Genomic DNA, 16,422 nt, shown 5'->3' on the forward strand with positions numbered 1-16,422 from the left:
TTCTGTATATGGATGCTATGTTCACATATTCAACCAAAAATGGATCAGAAATATGTAGTTTTATATCTGCAGTGGAACAAATGCAGATTTTTTCTGGTCATTATTCTCTAATCAATAGAGTAAAACAATTATTTGTGTAATTTTTTTAAAATCTACTTTTTTTGGATGTCAATGGACTTTATTTTATTGACTTATATGCAGTGCTGAGAATTGACCCTGTGTCTCACACATGCTAAGCAAGCACCCTAACACTGAGGCACAACCCCAGCCCCTTAAGTAATATTTTTATTGTATTGGTTATCATAAATAATCTAGAGATTATTGAAAGTAGACAACATGATGTGGGTAGGTTATATGCAAAGACTACATCATTTGACATCAAAGGCTTAATCATACAGAATTTGATATTCATAAGCTCTCTCAGAACCAGTCCCCCAAGGATACCTAGGAGGGACAGTATGCAATGACTCTCCTGTCCTCCATAATAAGAAAAAACAAACAAAGAGAAACCCTCCCCAAATCACAAAAGAAAGAAAAAATGTGAGGAAGCACAGGAAACTTTTATGTCATCATTGACCAAGGGCTGAACCCATGTCCACCCTAAGGCAGGTCTAGGGTGAGAAAAGAACATTCTGGACAAGCTGGAGGAATGAGAGCAGAGTGACTTTCACATGCCTCTATTACTGAAGCTCCAGGGGTGGCAAAGCCTTGAGGGCTTCCTGTACTCTACACTGACAAGAACCAGCAGGCTAGAACAGTCTGGGTTTTCTTATAGCCATGGTATTATAGCCACAGCTTAGCCCAAATTGTGGGCTGAAAGCCCCATGAGGTAGGGCAGCCACTTTATAGAGTCCAGAGCTAACCAGTCTCCCTAAAAGAAATTAAATCAATACAGCTTCTCCCAAACTACATATAGTAACAAAGAAAACCTTGGGAATACCTCTGGAATGCATTGTCTCAGTAATTCATCTAGAAGAAATTTCTAGAGATTGTTGCTAGCTGAAGGTTACCAAAACCCCTTCCACTCATCTTGGATAAGAGGAATGGGGTGGAGCTGATCCAAGAGTAAATTACACCCAGGGAGTTCTAATTCCAACCCAGTGCTCCCCATAGCCTCTTTGGGATCTCAGCTAAAGGTGAGCCAACTGACATCCTACCCCCAGCACAGAGACATGTAAAACCCTTGTGATCTGCACCAGCGAAGACAAACTTCTGTGCCACAGACCACCGACAGAGAACCTGCACCAACAGGACCCACAGTTGCAGAAAGCCACCCAGAACTCATGTAACACTGCCACAAGGAAGCCCCAGCAGAGTGTAGTGGGTGCTCAGTGATTAACAGCCATTGGCCATAGAATCTTGAATGAAGGCAAGCCAACTGACACACTACCGCAGTCATGGGTATGGTACCCTGGTGAATTTTATCAGCCAGAGTGGAAGTTTCTGTGCCAGACTGCACACAGAAAGCCTTTATTCACAGGCTTCATGGTTTCAGAGAGCCACCAAGCTCTATGCCACTATGAAGAAGTCCTGGAATTCCCCAATATTCAGTGACAGCTCTGAGCCCTGCTCCCTGTGCCCCTGCACCCAAAATAAACAGCAGCATATTCAGCATACTCCAAGGAGGCAAATTCAGGTCTCCAGGTTGAACAATAACCAAAGGCTGGTTAAAAAATAGAAAAACTAGGAAAATAATTCCTGTGCCCTATCACCTCTAACGGAGTACATAGCTGTGACTCCCAGAGTTGCCAGTTAACTTAATTCTCATTCATTGGGATAATTGGGATAATCCCAAGCAGCCAGCATAGAACACAATGGCAGTAGACCCCCATAAATGGACTTACAAAGGACCAGCCCAGACACCAGCCACCACATAATTTGCCCAGATATGAGCCCACCAACCTGCAACCTGTGCACTTCAGAGGGGGGCAGCATCCCTACACTACCCCCACTGGCCACCCAGCACTACATCAACCAGCCCATAATATGTCTACCCTAGAACACCCCATCTCACATGCTGGAGAATATAAATTGGGAGAGCCCACACTAGATTTAACAGCACTGCATACACAGAACTTCTCTTCAGGAGGCCATACAAAACTTCATCCCCTAACAGGGAGTAATCTGACCTCTCAGTAACAAATGATTCAGAACCATCTCTTCTGACTCACAAAATTAACTAGGTACCTGGATACCACAAAGATCAGAGGGGGCCTCCTAGAATTGAATTAGATATGAGCTAGTGTGATCAGAACCTTCACATTCAGAGAAACTTAAAGTCAAGGTGTGATGGACATCTTCTTATACTCCCAAATCCCAAATACATCCAAGTCCGAAAGACTCAACAAGAAATCTCCCTTCCTCAGCATGGATTATCACAAAGATTTTTAATGTCAATTGCGCTCAAACAGATATCATTTTCATTTTGAATTGATTGATGTACCCTTATTATTTGATATTGCAGCTCTGAACACAACTGGTTGTATTTCTTCTAAGCATTAACTGGAATCATTCTTTCTACCATTGCTTTCTTAGGTCAGATTTATACTTGCTTCTTATAGCCTTTCTTTTTCCTCTTGCAGTACCTGATTTTACCCCCAATAGCTCCCATTTTTCCTCTTTTTATCTTACTTTGTTTTTTCTATCTTTTATTTTTTCTTTGCTCATTTTTTCTCTTCTTCCTATTTCAATCTCTACATGGCATCAGAGTAATTAATATCTTCAATAACTAATTTTTTGCCCTATCAATAACATTACTACAATTTATACTTGGATTAGAGGAACTGTGGAGAATATTTTCAATAAGTATTTTTCTCCTGATTTTTATTACTGCATGTATTTAAACTGAAAGGAGTTAATAAGGTTTACTATTTTCTCTCTAAGTGAAGATGAACACTAGACATAGCAGAGGACACACAATAAGTGGGAGTATCAGTACTTGCATATTTACCCATCCTGAGACATTTAAGATAAAGCAGCTCAGTAAATGATTCCTAGCATAAAGTAGAAGAGATAATCAAAACATCAGAAACCTTGACATAAAAATAATATTAAAAAGCAAGGGAACAAATCACCCCAAACATCGCATTCCTTAAAAATTCCTTAAAAATTAATCCAACTGACACCAAAATGGAGGAAATATTGGATAAGTAATTTAGGAATTTTACAGTCAAATTCTCAATGAACTAAAAAAGATGTAAGGAATGGACTAAGAGACAAAACACAGGAACGGATACATTATGTTAATGGCAAGGCAGAGATTCTGAAAAAGAACCACATAACCTGGAAATTAAAAAAAAATAATAGATTAGACTACTTTGAAGACACATTCTCAGGGATAGAAGACAAAGTACATAACCTTGAAATTAAAGTTGACAATGGCCAGAATAATCAAGAAATCAGGAATAATATTACAAGATCAAACATAAGAATCATTGGTATAAAAGACAACACTTAAATACAAACTAAAGGAATGCACAACCTCTTCAATGAAATAAAATCAGAAAAAATTTCCAAACCTTAGGAATGGGCTGGAAATCCAAATGCAAAGATGTACTAAGAACCCAAAATAGGCAAGATAAATAAGACCCTCTCCAAGACACATTATAGACACAAGAACAGAATTTTTAAAAGACATAATACAGTAAGTCACATTCAAAGGTAAGCCAATTAAACATTCTAAAGATTTCTCACCCAGAATCTAAAATCCATGAGGTTTTAGAATAATATCTACCAAACCCTGAAAGATAATTTATGTTGACCAAGATTATTATACCAAGCAAAACTATCCTTCAGATGAAGTAAAATCTTTCCACAAGCATAAACTAATAGAATTCATAATAACTAAGGCAGCACTATAAAACATGCTTGATGAATTATTTCATGAGTGCCACAGTCTGGCTGGGCACAAATCATGAGCCACTCAAGCAGGAGCAAACTTCATTTCCGAACTCCATGAGCATACTCCACACACGCTCCCCCGGAACCTCTCCGGAACGCCACCCATGCAGCTCTTCCAGGCACACACCACACCAACCGGAAATCCCTCCTCAGGACCTTCCCCAACCAACGTGAACCCTCCAGGAATCCACGTGAGAACTCCAAAGTAGCGCAAGAACTCCAAAGCAGCGGGCAAGAGCCGCCCCATTGCCCAACAGTGAAGGTCAAATATACAATACAATCAATCCAGCATCACAGCAATTATATATAGATTAACTCAAATCATCATCTCAATGGTTCGCTGGAGTCACCTTTCAAACATTCCCTCTGGCAAATGCCAGGTACCATACCGACCAGGGCCATGGCTCTCAACATCTCCCCACCCCTTTTTAATTAAACACCAAGCATGTGGTTTAGGGACCATGCCTGTCTTAGGTTGTCCATTTCTACATATGGTCCTTACCCATCATCCATTAAGCTGACCTCAAGGCATCAGCTTTTTGTCTTAGGATGGTACCATTGAAATTGGATCATACACATCATTGACTACCGGTCCAGCATACAGCCATACTTGTGGATAGGCCTTGCACCAGTGGGGGGGTGAGGTTCTTTGCCTCACCTCTGTTGACCCCCCAATTTGGCCTTTGCACCAGTGATGGGTGAGGTTCTTTGCCTCACCTCTGTTGGCCCCCAAATTTGGCCTTGGTACCAGTGGGGGGTGAGGTTTTTTGCCTCACCTCTGTTGGCCCCAAAATTTGACCTTGGTACCAGTGGGGGGGTGAGATTTTTTGCCTCACCTCTGTTGACCCCCAAATTTTAGCTGAATGACCATCACAAGCAGAAGGGAGGAGGATACAGAAACGCCATGTCACCAAGCCAATTGACAGCTCCTTTGGAAAAATTGTACCACTGGTGACACCATCAGCAAAGATACTCCAGCACTACCACAATTCGCTGCACCAACAGATAGTTCACAATGAATACAAGTGATACACAGTCCAGGCAAGTTCTGCAAGCAGTTCAAAGCAGAGGAATCTATTAATATGTTCATTTCCTCCCAAAGTAAATCGACCCCTTGATTGAGCATCACTTGTTGAGTTACATTATTCATTGATGCACCAGTTTATACAGTTTGTTGTGATGGCTATTGCAGAAGCTGTAGTTTAGTTTTATCTTTGTCTTCTCCAGCATTGGGATAAAGATAGGAATTCTGGCAATGATGGCTAAAAAAAATTTTGTAACATTCCAGCAGGCACTAAAAGAAAGCAATTTTCTAAACAATTTAGTATCCTGAATAGAATTAGATATAATGAAAAGGAAAGGTGAAAGTAAACAAACAGATCTGTTAATCTCCTTTTTTGTCCACATATTAAAACAATCCTCAACAGCTGTTTACACAATTTAAATTAAACCATTTAAATCACGTGAATAAAAAAATATGTAGATCCATTTTTTCATGAGCACTCCTCATATATGATATATGAACATATGCACATACAGACATACAACACAAAACACAAGTGTGCACACATAACATAAAACACATAAGACAATAGTAAAGGCCTTGTAGATTTACACAGGTGAAATCTCCATTGCATTGTTTAAAAATTCCACAGTCAAAAAATAGAACTGATCAGAAAAATATTAAACTAGGTCTGTATGAGCTCAAAAAATAAAATATAACAATATGATGTGGGAAAATGCAATAATAAAATAGATATTGAAAAAGGCATCCTGGTTACCACCAGGGTTTGACCCTTCTTTGGATATCCCATCCTTTTTCCTGTAACTTGCATAATGGGTCTGAAGGTATTCCCAAAAGAAAGCCCCAAGGTATTTTTTACATTTGAAATAGGCTTTAATGGTGTTCATTATTCATTAGCCTCCAGGTGTGGGAGAACCACTGTTGTAGATGTAAGGATGTCAGCTGTTATGGATTTGAGCCAAGTCATCTTCTTTTTGTTCTATAGAAAAAGTTTTAGTTAGTCTCTGTGGAATCCAATCAGGTGCTGTTCTCTCTGTGGAAACACACAAACATAACCCCAACTCCAGACAATCACGGGGTCAGGATCTTTCCATTGTCCTGTTAAAATATCCTTCAAAAGTACCTTAGGCTTATGTACATTTTTGGCATACGTATGCCTTTCCACAGCACTAAGCCCTGATGAATCCAAATTTAAAAAGTTTAGAGTAAAAAGGGTTATTTTAAGTTTATCTTTGGGGGATATATACCCCTTTCCAATTCCCTCTTTTTTGCTTTAATAAGTACATTTTAATAGTTTGATGAGCTCTTTCAACTATGCCTTGTCCCTGTGGATTGTATGGGATTCCTGTTACATGAGTAATGCCAATTGATGAGCAAAATTGTTTAAAAGAGGCAGAAGTATAACCAGGACCATTATCTGTTTTTAACTGTTTTGGAAGGCCCACAGTGGCAAAATTTTGTAAGCAATGAGCTATAATATCTTTAGTTTTTTCTCCAGCATGAAGAGAGCCCATCAAAAATCCAGAATAAGTATCAACTGTAAAATACAAATATTTTAATTTTCTAAATTCTGGAAAATGTGTGACATTCATCTGCCAAATATGGTTAGGAATCAGTCCTCTAGGATAGACTCCAAGATTAACTTGTGGTAAAAAGGTCACACAATTTTGACATTGTTTTATTATTTGTCTACCTTGTTCCTTAGTTATTTTAAAATGCTTTTGTAAAGTATTAGCATTGACATGGAACTTATTATGAAAATTTGTAGCTTCTTCTAGTGTAGAGAAAATATGTATGTCATGTGTAGTTTTATCTGCTAAATCATTGCCCAAACTAAGGGCTCCAGGCAATCCTGTATGTGCCCTGATATGTCCTATAAAGAATGGATCTTTTCTAATCCAAATTAGACTGGTATAGTTGAAAACAAAGAGAAAACAGTAGAGAAAAGGGAAATCCTACCAGCATCTTCAGGGGATGCTATAGCATTAACTATATACTGACTATCAGAAAATAAATTAAATACAGAATCTTTAAACATCTCAAAAGCTTGTAATACTGCATTAAGCTCTACCTTTTGAGCTGATTGTTTGGGTACTAAAAATGTAAAAGTTTGATCAGGGGTAACTACTGCTGCTGTACCATTATTTGACCCATCAGTGAATATATTTGGAACATTCATGATAGGTGTTTTTCTTGTCATTTTTGGAAAAAAACTACAGGATGCAAAGACCAAAAAGACAACAAAGGATTAGATGGTGATTATCAAATGAAACATTAGATTTACACATGATTATTGCCCATGTATTTAACTCATTAGCTAACTCATCAATTTGATCCATAGTATATAGAGTAATAATTTTATTGGGAGAAATTCCAAACACTCCCTTTGCTACTTTTATTCCTTTGAGTATCAATTGTCCTACAGCCTCAGGATACCTAGTAAGAATAGTGTTAGGAGAATAAGATAAATGTATCCACAATAATGGACCTTCTTGCCAAAATACTCCTGTAGGAATATTTTTTGTTGGTAGGACAATAAATAATAAAGGCAAAGTTATATCAATTCTGTCCAAAAGCATATTTTCCATATATGTTTCAATGATTTTTAATGCCTTTCTTGCTTCAGGCGCTAACATTCAGGGTGAATTTGGATCTGATGGACCTTTTAGGATATCAAATAAAGACCCCAACTCTCCTGTTGATATGCCTAGATAAGGCCTTATCCAATTTATGTCTCCTAATAACTTTTGAAAGTCATTAAGAGATTTGAGTTGATCTACTCGTATTTGAATTTTTGGTGGACAGAGCATGGTTGAGGATAATAGAACTCCTAAATGATTAATTGGAAAATTTAATTGTACTTTATCTATTGCTATATCTAGATTATAATTTTTTTAATAAGTTTGTAAGTGTGGCATAATATTCTAGCAATGTGTTTTTATCTTTGTGTGCTAACAATACATCATCCATATAGTGAAATATTTGTAGTTCAGGATTTTGGTTTCTAAGTGGCTTGATTGCTTTGTTAACATAAATTTGACACATAGTTGGACTGTTAGCCATCCCTTGAGGGAGTACTTTCTATTCATATCTCTGATCAGGACCTTCATGATTCAGTTCAGGGATAGTAAATGCAAAACGTGGACTATCCTCAGGATGAATTGGAATTTAAAAAAAAAAAAACAATCTTTAATATCTATAGCTAAAACATACCAGGTTTTTGGCAAAGAAGACAATTTGGGAATCCCCAATTGATTAGGTCCCAAAATAACCATCTCATTATTAATGGCTTTTAAATCTTGCAATAATCTTCATTTACCAGATTTCTTTTTGATGACAAAAATGGCACTATTATGGGGAGATACGGAAGGTTGTATATGTCCCTCCAATAATTGTCGTTTGACCAGATCATAGGCTACTTGTATCTTTTCTTTAGTCAGGGGCCACTGAGGAACCCATACTGGTCTTTCTGATTTCCAAGTAATTTTTATTGTCTCAGTGACCCCTTCTGAAAACCCAATCCATGTCTATTTATTCCTTGATCTATTTCAATTGGTGCTGCTATACCTTGTTCTTGTCCTCCTAATCTTTTTTTCTTTCCTAAAACCTTGTCTAGCCCTAATAGTGGGCGCATTTGGATTGATGTTATTTGTTAATGTCAAATCTAATTGATCTAGGACATCTCGTCCCCATAAATTTATAGGAAGATGATCCAATACATATGGCTGTATACTTCCTTCACATCCTTCAGGATCCTTCCAATCTAACACCATTGCACTTCTATGGGGATTAGTTGCCACACCTAGGCCTTGAAGCATTTGAGTGGCTTGTTGTAACAGCCAATGTTTTGTCCATTCGGGATGAGAGATAATGCTAAGTTCTGCATGTGCATCCAGTAGCTCATTAAATTCATGTCCTTGGATATTTAGTTTTAGCATGGGGCAAGAATCTAAGTTTAAATACAGCATAGCCCAATCTACACCTGTGGAGCCTAATCCCCTGGAACCTCTTTCTATAGTACGACTGGAAAATTTATCATGTAGGCTGGGTATTATTAATAACTGTGCTATTCTCTCTCCTGGTGAAACTACTGATATACCCCTTGGAGAACTGCCTATAATTTTTATTTCACCTTCATAATCAGGATCAATTACCCCAGGACTTATCATAAGTCCTTTTAGAGTAGAAGAACTGTGTCCTAATAATAAGCCTACTGTTCCTTGGGGAAGAGGTCCTTTTACTCCTATGGGAATGATTTGAACTCCCATCTCTGGAGTTAGTACTGCTCAGGTGGAGGTGCACATGTCCAATCCTGCTCCTCTGGTCTGTCTAGTGAGGTATCTAATGGATAATGTGTCCTGGGCACTACACTGAATGTGTTGCTGGGTTCCTCCAATGCCCCATATATTTGTGCTTGTGGGCCCTAGAGCAATAGGCCCCCCCATTTTTTTGGCAATGGAGCCCAATGTTTTTATCCATGATATTGTGGGTAAACACCTGGTCCTTGTCCATTTTTTGATAATGGAGTACCCTCTATAGTGGTTTGAGAATGCATTCATTAGCCCAATGTCTCCCTCTCTGGCATTGTGTTCAAATACCTGGTATTCTACTCCTTTGATACCTAGTTTTGTTAAAACCTCCTCCTATGGGGCAACTTCTTTTAAAATGTCCCGTTTGTTCACAATAGTAGCATGTTTTTGGCCTGGCACCTAAAGCATGTTGTACTGCAGCTGCCAAGACTTGCCGTTGTTCATTAATGTCTCTGCATAATTTAATATATGTGTTTAAATCTCCATGTTTCCATGGTCTAATGACCTCCCTGCACCATCTGTTTGCTTGTTCATAGGCTAGTTGTTTTATTAATGGCATCACTTGTTCTACATCCCCAAAGATTCTGGTAGCTGTTTGTATAAGCCTATCTACAAATTCAGCATAAGGTTCATTAGCTCCTTGTATTACTTTAGATTAGTGACCTTGTAAATCTCCATGCCCCTGTAAAGTTTGCCATACCCTAACCACAGATGAAATGATTTATGAGTATATGGCAGGATCATATCTAATTTTTTGCAGCTGACCCTAATAAAGTCCCTCTCCTAACAGCATATCTAGATTTCTCTGAGGATAACCGGCTGCTGCATTTCACCTAGCCATCTCCGTGCAAAATTCCTGATTGGCAACCTTCCATAACAGATATTGTCCTCCATTTACCACAGCTTTGCACATAATAGCCCAATCTGCTGGCGTCATGTCCAAGTTGGTAAGGGATTCAACCATGCTTACAGTGAAGGGCTCTTGAGGACCATAGGCTGTTACAGCCTCTTTCAGCTGCTTCACTGTTTTGAAATCTAAAGCATGGTGAACTCGCTGCCCTCCTGCCTCCTCAAATACAGGGCATGCTAATCTTTGAGGTCCTGTCTCAGGATCCCGTCTATCAACTGCAGGGGTTGAGGGACACTCAGCATATGTTGTCTCCATAGGTGGAGCTGTTGGTTGAATTACGCCCTCTGGTGATAGAACGGTGTTAGTAGCAGACTCCTGCTGGAACTTCTCCCCTGATAGCTTTTTCTCATCTAAACTTTCTTCCCCTTTCTGACTATCTCAAGAAGCCTCCTCTTTTTCCTTATCTAATATGTCTTCTACCATAATCTGAACTTAAGCTTTGGACTAGGCAAACAAAATCGTATCACCATCCACAATGGCAATGTGCCAACTGCCAAAGTTCCTGAATTTTCTTTTCCCTCTTCCTTAAGTCTTCACCATGACGGTCCCATTGTGATATATTCAACAACTTCTCCTTATTGGCTTTTTAAGGGGCGAGATTTTTGTATTGTATCAACGTATGCCCTAACTGTTCTTGGTTTTACTGGGGTGCCTCCTTCCTCTAGCAATTTACTTAACACTCTTTCAGTTTGTTATTTGCTAATTTCTGACCCCATATCTCTGCTACAAAATAACGCAACCCAACAAGATAACACAAAACAAAACTGAAACAGAATGAAACAAAACACGAACAAAAATGCATTGTATCAATTTTTCTATTTTCTTGAAATGTATATCCGTGGTCTATCTCTATCTCTTCTTCAGGGCTGAACAACTTTTCCAGCTTCCTATTTGTTTCTAGGGGCAGGCAGCTTGAAACAGAAATGTAAGAAATCAAAACAAGAACACATTGTTTTTTGAAATGGTCACCCATTCTCTCGCCTTGCTCTCAGGGGTGAGCAGTTTCACTTACCCCCAAGCTTCAGGTGTTCCCCGTGCAGGCCACCAAATGCCACAGTCGGGCTGGGCACAAATAACTGGGAGGTCGAGCCACTTGTAGATTCAAGCAGGCACAAACTTTATTTTCGAACTCACACGAACGCCACCTACGCGAACCTCCAGGAACTCCGCAAGAGCTCAACTCAACAGGAACTCAACCAACCCACGTGAACTCTCTAGGAACTCCACGAGAGCTCAACTGGAACTCAAGGGGAACTCCATGAGTACTCAAAAATAGCGGGCACCCAAGGCAGCAGGAACCGCCCCTTCTGGAAAATTGCCAGGCACCATCTTGTCCTGGCCGTGGCTCTCAACACTAGAGGCTGGAAATCTTAGATGAGGGTTTCAGCAGTGTAGGTTCCTGTGTGGTGTATGAGTGAAAGATTTGTTCTAGGCTTCTTTCTTTGTTTTGTAGATTATTATCCTCTTTTGTCTTCCTTCTGTATGCATGTGTCCAAATTTCCTCTTTTTTTCTAAAGATACCATTTTTCCTGGATCAGGGACTCTCCTAATGACTTAATTTTCATTTAATTACTTTAAACACCATTTCTTCAATGCATCCATATTCTGAGGTACAAGGGATTATGACTTCAATACAAAAATCTTAAGGGATTTCAATTTAGCTTACAACAGTTGAACGTAATTGGAGTCAATGGATTTGAGAAATACTCAGAAGCTAAAATTTTCAGAAGTGGTGAGATGGAGAGTAAGATTTCAAGCATGATAAGACTTCTGGTAGGTAGCAGTGACTTTAATATGAGTGCAAACAGAAGCACATTTAGAGGAATAATGATGAGCTCTCTATGGCATGTGCTTGCTTGTAGGTGCTCATGATATCCATACCTTACCTGTACAATATAGATGATAGATGTCATTCAGGCAGTTTATTTGAATCTGGAGCTCAGAAGAGGCTTGGGATAGATCATGAATTTGGGAGATCTCAGGTATTGAGAGCAAGGGTGGGGATGTAGCTCAGTTGTAGAGAACTTCCCTAGCATGTGGGAAACACTGTCTTCAATATCCAGCACTGAGGTGGGGGGGAAAGGAAGAATGAGAAAAGGCTGTTATAGATGTCAGTAGAAGCTTTCCTAGCATGTGTGATACTGTGTGTTTAATCTCTAGTATTGGGAAAAATAGGGAAAAAAAGAACTTACAATATTTATGTAGAATCCCATTTTCTTAAGTCATGTATACATTTGAGATGGGGGAAGATAGTATAATTTCTACCTACAAATTTTTTTAAGTAGTTTAAACTATTTCTGTGTATTTTATATTATACATATTTTATATTTTATGTCATGTTTATAATTTATAAACAATAAGGAAACATATGTTAGCATGTGAACGTGGTGGGGGAAGCTAAGGTAACAATGTTTTGGGGAGAATATGATACTAAATTTAATTTCAGTGACAATTCAAAAAAATGAATTTTGATTATATAATTTTAAAATACTAATTAATAATTCATTCCAAAAGGTGCAACTTTAACACCAAGAGGGAGAAAATAGTTCTAGTTTATATGATAGGGAAGGTAGAGGCACAAAATTCAGACCTTACAATAGTTCATTACCTCCAAAATTGAACCCTGCTTTATAAAATCTTATTCCTTAGTATTTATCTTCTTTTTAAGGAATTTCTCCTGTCATGCCCCCATTCTCAGAGGTAGAAGTAGATTGTATCTTCTTTCTTATGCTCATCCCTCTTGTTTCTACATCTACTCATCTCTTACAATACACGTATTATATTTAAGCATAATTTATGCTATTATATATACGCTATAGTCATATGTAATTTATATAAAATTTTATATCTCCTTAAGAAGAGAAACATGTATTTTAAGTATATAACTATAGCTAATTCTTTCATTTTGTCTTTACAGGGAGTGATGATAAAGAAAAATGACTGATACTGCAGTAAACTATTTGGAAAGGGTTTTAAAATCCTTTAATACTGTAGCTTAACAGTGATCTCCAGGGAAGAGTATGGGATCAAGAATTTGAGTATGAAGTGGAACTTTTATTTTTCACCCCAAATATTGCAGTATCAAATATTTTTTACATTGAGAATTGAATATTCTATTTAGAATTAACACTTAAACGTCTATATTACTCTGAAATAGTAAAAAAAGAGAGAGAGAGAGAGAGCATCACTTTTGATTTTTTCATCCAGAGATAACTCTGTAAACATTCTGGAAAAAAAATCTTCTGAATGGTATACACTTCACAAGGTATTTTGTTTTGTTTGTTTTGTGATGCTAGGGATCAACCTGGGGCTCCTTTTATTGTAGGCAAGTATTATACCACTGAACTATATGCACAACATCCCTGCCATCATTTTTATAGGTTTTTATTTATTGTATTTCAGGATGTATTAATAACGTGACTACTTTTAGTGTTTTATAAAACTCAATGTATGATAACATGTATTTTTGTTTTCTCTCTGAACAACATATATAAAAAAAGTCAATTTTTTATTTTTAACTGAAATTATTTTGATTGTATAAAGTTTTTTATTTTGCTTTGTGGTATTGTGAAGTCCGTATTTAATTTCTATATCTTCTTTCTTTTGTGATCAAACACAGCAAAACATTTTTTCCTGAAGGGTACTTTTCAGCAAAGGGAATCTTTTCTTTGTCTTATTGCTAGGATTCCTCTCCTTTGACTAAGATGATTAAGAACTAACTTAAAATTTCTATCTACTTGTTATCTTTGATCAAATCTGCAGGCCCCTTATTCACAACATGATCTCTGCACAGAGATCTCTGGCATGGACTTTTTGCTGAGTATTTTACATCTTTTTAAAAAATTTTAGTTTTGCTTCCTTGGCTTTTCTCTAACCTCTTCTCAATATGCGTGCTTAGAAACACTTCATCAAGGACCAAAGAGTGATACTGCTGATTCCTTCTCTCCCCTGCCCGTGTCTCAGAGGGAGAAGGTAGAGGTAATTTGTATGTTCTTTCTCAGGCTCATCTCTCTTCTCTTGTTTCTACATCTACTCATTTCTCTCTTTTCCTCCACTAACAGGAAGGAAGATCTCTCAGTGGCCTACCAAATGAGAACAAACAAACAACAGCAGCAACAACAAAAATAAAAACCTGGGTCCTTTCTCTCTCTCTCTCTCTCTCTCTCTCTCTCTCTCTCGCTCTCACTCTCGCTCTCGCTCTCCTCCTTTCTTTCATGAATTTTTTGTAAGCTGCCTTATATCTCTACTTTCCTGTTTCTCTTTTATCCCAAACTGATAAATTAAGTGTTCACTCTACCCAAATAAGTTTTAATGCAGTCCCATGATCCAGTCACTAAATCCTGCTGCCTACTTTTTAAGCCTTGTTTAACCGGACTCTTGAGGTGATTGACCATTTCTTCTGCCTTAAATTTCTCCCCCCTCAGCTACTCTCACTCTTTAGAATTTTTCGTGGATTCTTCTTTCTCCTTCTACCCCTCCTTTTAAAGTGTTTTATTTATAAAATTTGAAACACATAGCAAACTCTAAAATTAGAGTACATTACAATGATACATGGGCAAGCTCACATATGCTAACAGTTTCTATCACCTCCAGAGGCTGATTTCCCGTAAATCTCTTTCTGTAGTCTCAGTCTTGCTCTTATGCAAGCAGTTTCCACATGGATGCTGACAGGTTCCAGAGGCCCAAGTCCACGTGAACTCATCTCTCTATCTACCTGATACTCATTCTGAAGTTTCGTTTTAGTTGCCTAATCTCTGTGCTTCTGGTCGTTCACAAGCATATCTAGTCCCGGACCTTCTTAAATACATGTAAATCTTCTTATAGCCTACTCTTGGTACTCCTCTATTCCTACGGCCTGAGAAAAGTCCCTTTCACCAAAATTGTTTCTCCAGTGAATTCCTAACTGATCTCGTTGCCTACAGGCTCACCAACACCCCATATACTACTATTCATCTTCCATGTTACCATCAGAGTGATTTCTCCTAAACCACAAACTTGGTCATAGTATTCATTCATGGAAATCCTTAGTAGTTGACTGGTATCTGTGATGAATTCAACTGTGCCTTGATCTGACCCTTGTCTTCATCTCCATTCTCACCTGCTCCCTTTCTCTTGGATGTTCAGTGTTTACTCATGGAATGAATTACTTTTTCATATCTCTGTATGTTTATTTCTCTGTTTGGAATGGTCTCTAGTTGCTCTTTACCATGAAAGATTGAATAGAATAAAAATCTTATAATTATCCCTGTTGTTTACATGAGGAAACCAAATCTGAGAAAATGAAGTCACGTACCCAAGGACACAGAGCCAATATATAGTGGCAGAACTGAATGTAAGTCAAGGTTCTCTGCAATCTTAGTTAGCTTGAAGGTTTTGGACCTCATTCTGTGTGCAACAAGAAGCGATCAAATATATTTGAGCAAGGAAATTCATGATCTGTTCTGGAGTATAAAGGTATAGAAACTAAATATCTACTTTGAAAGTCAAATTCTGTTTAGGTATTATTATTCAAAGTTTCTTTGTGTACATTTAATTTTGTTCCAAATCAGAAAAAAAAGCAAAGGCTGACTTATAATTCTAAATAATAGATTCACCTAAATAGAAAATTTTTGCTGTTCCTCATAATCTATATTTATTCTACTTATATGAATAATATGTATCTGATTTTGGTTTTGTGGTACTGGGAATTGAGCCCAGGTTGCTTTACCACTGACCTATATCTCCATCCCTTTTTATTTTTTATTTTGAATCAGGGTCTCACTTTGTTGCTGCCTAAGACTTCCAGGTAGTGGGGATCATGTGTATATGCCACCATGTCCAGCTCCAAGTTGTATAAATAGCAAACCTTTCCCTGAATTGATCTAATAACATAATTGTATTGTACTTCTTGACTGTAAGACAATATTTGTATTAATTATAAATAGATTAATGTCAAATATTAGTCGACATCTAATTGGATTAAAATTTACTTAAATTAACTATGTTTCAAAATACATAGAACAAGTATGTAACTGACTAATTTTACTTGAAATAATGAAATGATTTTATTTATTTTTATTTTTTTATTCAGTGTAAGAAACTGTATTTGTATAATGTATTGTAGTTTTGACAATAACATTAATGATAATTAAAATGAATATATTTTACTCTTCAGATTTTGGCACAGTATATAGGTACTGTATATTTATTATGTATGCCAAGTGGACACTTTATAAACCCATATATCATATACCTATATGTGTATATATTTAATATATGTATGTATTAATTTAAAATAC

Source organism: Callospermophilus lateralis, chromosome 1, assembly GCF_048772815.1.
Source record: "Callospermophilus lateralis isolate mCalLat2 chromosome 1, mCalLat2.hap1, whole genome shotgun sequence".
Classification (NCBI taxonomy): Eukaryota; Metazoa; Chordata; class Mammalia; order Rodentia; family Sciuridae; genus Callospermophilus; species Callospermophilus lateralis.